Here is an 8,190-nt window from a genome sequence, read left to right as displayed (position 1 = left end):
ATGAAGACCGTATCACTATTGAGAGGTTTAAAGTGAGTGAGAGAGGCGAGTTCCATGTGGACTATGTGATATGACACCCGTGCCTTAGTTTAAATTGAAAGAGTTGCTTACGAGCAACTTATAAGGTTTACTTCAAAGTGTTTCACCTTCAAACTTAAAACCAATTTCTATGAATCGTTGACAATGTTAGCGTCTGTAGATTCCTCACAACTCACTCCAATTTATACTCATGTACTGAATAATAAAAATACCTTATTTTTTAAATATATTTAAAGCTGATAAAAAATTAGGATCAAGAGGATTTGCTAAGCCAAAGTCAATTAAAGGAAAACAAAATGAATTTTGAATGTGAAATGAATACAAAAACTGAAATAAAGACTGCAATCGAGAAGCCTTCGTTAGAGAGGCTGTTACCCCATATCCTTCCGTCCTTCCTCTGCACACCCTCCTTCCACTCCTCAAAATAAAGATAGCCGTTCATCCCCAGGCTGATGAGCGAGACCATTTGAAAGCAGGTCGGCAAAGGTTACTGCGTGAAACATGGAACGCAGCAAAAAAACCAAAATAATCTTGCTTTTAATATTTGTTTATTAATAGACTTAATGCTATTAAATGCCTCAGATACATTCACCGTATAGTTCCCAATTAGACTTGACAGTTGCTGCATTACCAACAATAAATATAGCAAAGGGCTGGCCCCCGGGTCAGGAAAGACCCCTAACAATGACCCCTTAAGATTTAATGATGAAAACATGCACACGCACTCCCACTCTCTCTTTCACCCTTCCTCCCTTACACAGACCATCCCTCCCTCCCTACTCTCCCGGTTAGTCTCACTCTCTCTCACACACCATCCATCCCTCATTCCCTGTTTCTCTCTCCCTTTCTTTCAAACACAGCTACATTTAGCACAGGCCATAATTTAATCACAGTGCATCAGTGGTTTAGTGACAAGCAATAATGAAACAATAAAGAATGTATTTACAGACAGTACAGGATTTCAGGGTTTTATTGGGAATAGGAGTGATTGAGATGGTGGTGAAATGAAAATAACAGAAAACATTTAGTAACTTACCTTCATGGAGTAAGTGAATCAAATATGATCACAGGTCTTTACAAATGAAAAATAGAACATACAGTATTCTCTCCAATGTACATAGTACTGAGGAATACTCCTCTCAAGGCAAAGATTAAGACAACTGTAGAATGATAAAGTAATGGTACCACTCGTAAGAATGTATTATATGAATCAAGATGAACCACTGAAGGTTTTTCCAGAAGATGACCGCATCACATCAATCTCCAGCCAAAGTGTTCAGGGCCCTTTTCCAGTTCTCACAACCAATCAGAAGATCAGAAGTGATGTCTTGTTTGAGGCTGTAGCACCTTGGCTGGGCAAACCCAACATCTGTCTATTGACAGACTAAGTGGTTCTGAACTACTGACCCTAACCATTTTAGCAACAGCATTTTCTTTCTGTAATTGTAAGAAGGGTAAAAAAATGAAATAAAATGGAAACGCAGACAATTCAGGGAAAGCATAAAACATATGGCTAAACATGGAGTTAGAGAGTCCCTGTACAGCGTACATTGTCACTTATGTGCAGCGCATTCACACACACTACACTACACTCCTAGAGTTTCAGTGGCAAAGGCCTCTTCCTGAAATTGTGGAATGCAGCTCTTGAAATATGCTCTGTGGAGTGAGAGAGAAAGATACCAATTAAAAGTAATTTAGACAGACAGATTTACTGGGAGTACTACAGTTCTTGTCTGACCATAAAAGTGCACCACCAGTTTGTTCTTTCAGCAGGAAAAAGTTGTCTCCTGACATGCTGAGAGTATAATCTAAACACAAAACATCTCAACAATTTACCACTGTGAAATCAAGACAGAGAGACCGATGGCTACTCCTGATTATCTCAATGTTCAATCTTCCTTATAGAAAATGAGAAATTGTGAGGAGCAAGCAAGTAAAACTAAAAAGATAAACCAAGACAAAAAATGCAATGGAATGACAATGTACAATAATTAAGAGCTGTCAAAACCAAACAGTGTGTGCGTGTGTGTTTAAGGGCGAGTTTCACTCCAGGTCAGGTAGCCGAGAATACAAACTCTTCTCAGTTATAAACCAGTAGCTGATAGGTTGGAATCCCAGGCATTTGGAATGTTTGCATATTTTGGGCCCTCCACAGTTCCAAACTAAGACTGAAAACGACTTGTCAGCAAAACAGAGATAAGATACTGACTTTCCTTGGAGACTAGCGATGTAAACAAAGAAAATTCCATCTGTTCCATGTAACTATCAACTTTAGGACAAAAACTCAACTGTTACAGTTAAGCACTCCTGTTACAGTTAAGCACTCCTTTGCTAAGTAAACACGATAATGCTAGAGATAAAGCCATTAATTCACTAATAGGTTCAACGGGTTCTTGTTAAATAGAAAAAAGGTAAATTAAATACAATTTGGGAGAGCCATACATCTATAATTCTATTTTTTTTTAAAATTGCCATATACATTTTTACCAGTGTGAGTAGTGATATGTGGTTTCAATTAAAGTAATTTGATGTCCATACTGTTAGTGATTATTAGTATGACAAGGATTGTTTTGCTTTTCATGTTACCATTATAAATCCAGATAAGTTTAATTGAGATCAAATCTATTTTGTGAGGGAGACCTAGTCCAAAGATGGCAGCAGGTTCTCGTTTTGTGCTAGTCGATTGGATTACGTGACTTAAACAAATAACTTTGATTTGAATCATTATCATCATGTATTATGGGTAATTACTGTACAGTATAGTAGCTCAAAAAGTCAATGTTGTCCAGTATGCTACGGGTGATTGTTTCACCTATGTACAGATCTAAGATCAGCTTCCCCTCCCCCAATCCTAACCATTAGTAAGAAAAAGGCAAAACTTATTCATCAGCATCTAGGGGCAACTTCACCCTATCTGTCCAGTGGTATCTTGCCTTACCTGGCTCTTTTGGCCATCTCGTTGCCGTCCCATCGCGGGCTGTAAGGGTAGGATGTCACGCCCTGGCCTTAGTTATCTGTGTTTTCTTTATTATTTTGGTTAGGCCAGGGTGTGACATGGGTGATTTATTTGTGTTTCGGCTTTTCTAGGGGTTTATTAGATTTATGGGGTTGTGTTCAGTGTAGTTGTCTAGGCAAGTCTATGGTTGCCTAGAGTGGTTCTCAATCGGAGGCAGGTGTTTATCGTTGTCTCTGATTGGGAACCATATTTAGGCAGCCATATTCTTTGGGTATTTTGTGGGAGGTTGTCTCCTGTGTCAGTGTTTGTGCCACACGGGACTGTTTTCGGGTTTTCACGTTTCTTGTTTTGTATTCTGTTCAGGTTTAGTTTCTCTGATAAAAGAACCATGGACTTTAACCACGCTGCATTTTGGTCCTCCTCTCCTTCCCAGGCAGAAATCCGTTACAGAACCACCCACCACAACAGGAGCAAGCTGCGTGGTGACAGGCTGCAGCAGCAGGAGCAGCACAAGGAGGAATGGACATGGGATGATGTGTTGGTCTGCAATGGTTGCTACACATGGGAGGAGATCCTGGCGGGAAAGGATCGCCTCCCATGGGAACAGGTGGAGGCCGCTAGGAGAGCAGAGGTAGCCGGAGAGAGGAGCCGGCAATACGAGGGAACACGGCTGGCAAGGAAGTCCGAGAGTCAGCCCCAAAAATGTCTTGGGGGGGCACACAGGCAGTATGGCGAAGCCAGGTAGGAGACCTGCACCAACTTCCTGTGCTTACCGGGGGGCTAGAGAGACCGGGCAGGCACCGTGTTATGCTGTGGAGCGCACGGTGTCCCCAGTGCGGATGCATAGCCCGGTGAGGTACATACCAGCTCCTCGTATCGGCCGGGCTAGAGTGGGCATTGAGCCAGGTGTCATGAAGCCGGCTCTACGCATCTGGTCTTCAGTGCGTCTCCTTGGGCCGGCATACATGGCACCAGCCTTACGCATGGTGTCCCCGGTTCGCCTGCACAGCCCAGTGCGGGCTATTCCACCTCGCCGCACTGACAGGGCGACCGGGAGAATTCAACCAGGTAAGGTTGTGCAGGCTCAGTGCTCAAGAGCTCCAGTGTGCCTGCACGGTCCGGTCTATCCAGTACCACCTCCACGCATCAACCCTCCGGTGGCAGCTCCCCGCACCAGGCTTCCTGTGCGTGTCCTCGGCCCAGTACCACCAGTGCCAGCACCACGCACCAGGCCTACAGTGCGCTTCGCCTGTCCAGCGCTGCCAGAGCCTTCCTCCTCTCCAGCGCTCGTAGAGTCTCCCGCCTGTCCAGAGCTGCTAGAGTCTCCCGCCTGTCCAGAGCCGCTAGAGTCTCCCGCCTGTCCAGAGCCGCTAGAGTCTCTTCCACCTGTCCAGATCCGCTAGAGTCTTCCGCCTGTCCAGAGCCGCTAGAGTCTCCCGCCTGTCATGAGCCGCCAGAGTCTCCCGCCTGTCATGAGCCGCCAGAGTCTCCCGCCTGTCATGAGCCGCCAGAGTCTCCCGCCTGTCATGAGCCGCCAGAGTCTCCCGCCTGTCATGAGCCGCCAGAGTCTCCCGCCTGTCATGAGCCGCCAGAGTCTCCCGCCTGTCATGAGCCGCCAGAGTCTCCCGCCTGTCATGAGCCGCCAGAGTCTCCCGCCTGTCATGAGCCGCCAGAGTCTCCCGCCTGTCATGAGCCTTCAGCGTCTCCCGCCTGTCATGAGCCTCCAGAGTCTCCCGCCTGTCATGAGCCTCCAGAGTCTCCCGTCTGTCAGGATCTTCCAGAGCCGCCAGTCAGCCAGGATCCGCCAGCCGCCAGTCAGCCAGGATCCATCAGAGCCGCCAGTCAGCCAGGATCCGCCAGAGCTGCCAGTCAGCCAGGATCCAACCAGCCTGAGCTACCTCTCAGTCCTGAGCTACCTCTCAGTCCTGAGCTACCCCTCAGCTACCCCTCAGTCCTGAGCTACCCCTCAGTCCTGAGCTACCCCTCAGTCCCGAGCTGACCCTCAGTCTGGAGCTGCCCCTCAGTCCAGTGGGGCCCTCTGTTAGGGTTCATAGGCCAAGGTCGGTGGCGAGGGTCGGAGTGGGGTCCACATCCCGCGCCAGAGCCGCCACCATGGATAGACGCCCACCCAGACCCTCCCCTATGGGTTTAGGTGTGCGGCCGGGAGTCCGCAACTTTGGGGGGGGGGGACTGTCACGCCCTGGCCTTAGTTATCTGTGTTTTCTTTATTATTTTGGTTAGGCCAGGGTGCGACATGGGTGATTTCTATGTGTTTCGTCTTGTCTAGGGGTTTATTAGATTTATGGGGTTGTGTTCAGTGTAGTTGTCTAGGCAAGTCTATGGTTGCCTAGAGTGGTTCTCAATCAGAGGCAGGTGTTTATCGTGGTCTCTTATTGGGAACCATATTTAGGCAGCCATATTCTTTGGGTATTTTGTGGGAGGTTGTCTCCTGAGTCAGTGTTTGTGCCACACGGGACTGTTTTCGGGTTTTCACGTTTCTTGTTTTGTATTCTGTTCATGTTTAGTTTCTCTGATTAAAAAACCATGGACTTTAACCACGCTGCATTTTGGTCCTCCTCTCCTTCCCAGGAAGAAAACCGTTACATAGGACTTCTGCACCTGCCAGTGGAGCTGCCCACTGTTGGGGAAGTGGTACACAGACTGGAATGTCAGGGTGGGCTGTTCCCGTGGGGAGTAGAGGAAGGTCCACTGGAGGGGGAGAGGTGAGAGAAAGATAGAGGGAGAAAAAGAGAGTTTGGGGAGGAAGACATAGTAAGAATGAAAGGTGTGTGTGTTACTCACCATGGACAAGGAAACAGAAGTCTTTCCACATGAGGAGAAGAGTGAGCTTGGTGAATCCCTCTGCATCGTACTCCACCACCCCCTGCATAAAGACACTAATGTGCCCACCATAAAAATCAAATACAATGTTACAGATATGCTTGCTCCCACAAAACCTTTCCTTGCCCTTCTCCCTTACATGTGCACACACACCAGACTCACATTCCAAAGTGACTGAGAAAGGCAGCAATGTACTCTCTCCTCTTGTGGTAGCCTTGAATTATATACTGCACCTGAGAACAGGGGAGGGAGAAAGAGAGGGAGAGAAACACCTACATTATTCTCAGATACCAGCTGAAGCAGAACTGTACAATATTAAATGTTACTTTTTGGATTGGCATCCTGAAAAGGCAACCAAATAAACTGAAAATAAAAAGCTATTTAAATCACTTAATCAACTGAGTGACTTGAGTTCAAATTCGCCCCAGTTAAATCCATGTGTACCAACCAGGGTTTTGCTACTTTGATGCAAAAATGTACACTGATCAAATACGTATCCAAGACTCTCAAGAAGACGAGTAACCATATCATTAAAGCATCAATCGATACTCTTAAACTTAATATGGCAGGGTTTTTAATGAGTGCACTTCTCGAAACACTGAGATGTCAAACTCAAAGCGTATCAGAGAATGTGTGTACACTTGGGGTCCAGACACCAACCTGACGACCCCTAAATGACGCTAATAAGCATGAAGCGCACGCATCCACCCACCACCCCACACACACAAACCAGACTGTTGTAGTGTGTTGATAGCTCTGAGTTGCGGTTGCTGGTGTGTGTGCCCAGCAGGGACGCTCCAGGTTCGGTCAACTATTGACCATTCTGGACAGGTGTTCTGGACAGGTGAGCTAGACTGCGGTGACTGCACTAACCACCTTACAGCCCCAGACCGAAATCCCCAATTCTAAATCGCAAAAATAGCATAGTCCAGTCAAACAATGGGTATTCTGTGTCAAAAATCAGTTGTCATTAGTAAAGTATATAAGCATGCACAGAAGGGGAAGTGTCCCTGTACCATAGACAAGGCATTAGTTTGTTTCCCTCCAATTCCAATCTTAACCATGCATTACAATATGTCTGTGTTGCTGGTGATTTCATTACATCACCTATGGCTGTAGTTATTTATAAATACAAACATAGTATCCATTCACAAAGGTTATGAATAAATGCCTGTGTTTCCCGATGCATTGGGTGCCTTTTCTCAGTGGGTTTTTCTCAGTCTGCCCCACACACACACACACACACACACACACACACACACACACACACACACACACACACACACACACACACACACACACACACACACACACACACACACACACACACACACACACACACACACACACACACACACACACACACGTACACCTCCTGCTGGGAAAAACACAACACAGTGACTCAGACACCCCTATTCAAGTCTATTCGTCTTTGTTTATGTAGGACCAAGTGGGGGGTAGTCACAGCTCTCTGAAAGGCAGCAAGGCCACTGTCTGTAAAGAGTGTGTTTATTTAGTCACAGCAGGGTGTAGGTGGAATTGTGGATCACTGTACTTAAACACACCCGCCCTCCCTGGCATGACAACAGGGAATCAAGCATTCCTATTGGCTGTGTGGTAGTCTAACCGATGACAAAAAGGTGAGATCATGCAGCAGGTATTCAATGTGCCCGCACCCAGGACGTGCCGCCTCCGCTTCTGGCATGTGTACATGCCCCTGGAGGGTATTATGCAATGTGTCCGGAAGTGTTTCCTGTAGTAATGTGTAACAATCCTCATTCACCTCATTTCTCTCTCACATACACTGAAGTTGTGCTTTTCATAATGTGTCAGGTCTTCCATCAACACATCTCAAATCAAATTGTATTTGTCTCATGCGCCTTACCGTGAAATGCTTACTTACAAGCCCTTAACCAACAATGCAGTTCAATAAATAAAGTTAAGAATTACTAAATAAACTAAAGTGAAAAAAGAAACAAGAAAATTACATAACAATAACAAAGCTATATACAGGGGGGGTACCGGTACCGAGTCAATGTGCGGGGGTACAGGTTAGTCAAGGTAATTTGTACATTTAGGTAGGGGTAAAGTGACTATGCATAAATAATAAACAGAGAGTAGCAGCAGTGTAAAAACAAAGGGGGAGGTTCAACGTAAGTAGTCCAGGTGGCCATTTGATTAATTGTTCAGCAGTCTTATGGCTTGGGGGCAGAAGCTGACCTCTTAGAGCTACCCCCTACTTTTTTTCAATTTCCGCCTGAAGACATACCCAAATCCAACTGCCTGTAGCTCAGGCACAGAACCAAGTATATGCATATTCTTGGTACTATTTGAAAAGAAAACACTCTGAAATT

The 8,190-nt window shown here is 45.9% G+C and overlaps 1 long non-coding RNA gene across 1 annotated transcript; it reads right to left on the bottom strand.

Annotated features, from left to right (window-relative positions):
- Positions 1-993: 993 nt before the first annotated feature.
- On the bottom strand, positions 994-5,876 carry LOC124002019. The gene is made up of 2 exons (XR_006832897.1): positions 5,798-5,876; positions 994-1,695 (listed from the first exon to the last, which is right to left on the bottom strand). It is a non-coding gene; the product is annotated as an uncharacterized LOC124002019 (long non-coding RNA).
- Between the last annotated feature and the right edge of the window lie 2,314 nt (positions 5,877-8,190).

Source organism: Oncorhynchus gorbuscha, linkage group LG17 (genome assembly GCF_021184085.1).
Source record: "Oncorhynchus gorbuscha isolate QuinsamMale2020 ecotype Even-year linkage group LG17, OgorEven_v1.0, whole genome shotgun sequence".
Taxonomy (NCBI): domain Eukaryota; kingdom Metazoa; phylum Chordata; class Actinopteri; order Salmoniformes; family Salmonidae; genus Oncorhynchus; species Oncorhynchus gorbuscha.
Note: the sequence above shows the minus strand (reverse complement) of the source record. Positions and strands in the feature narration are given on the sequence as shown.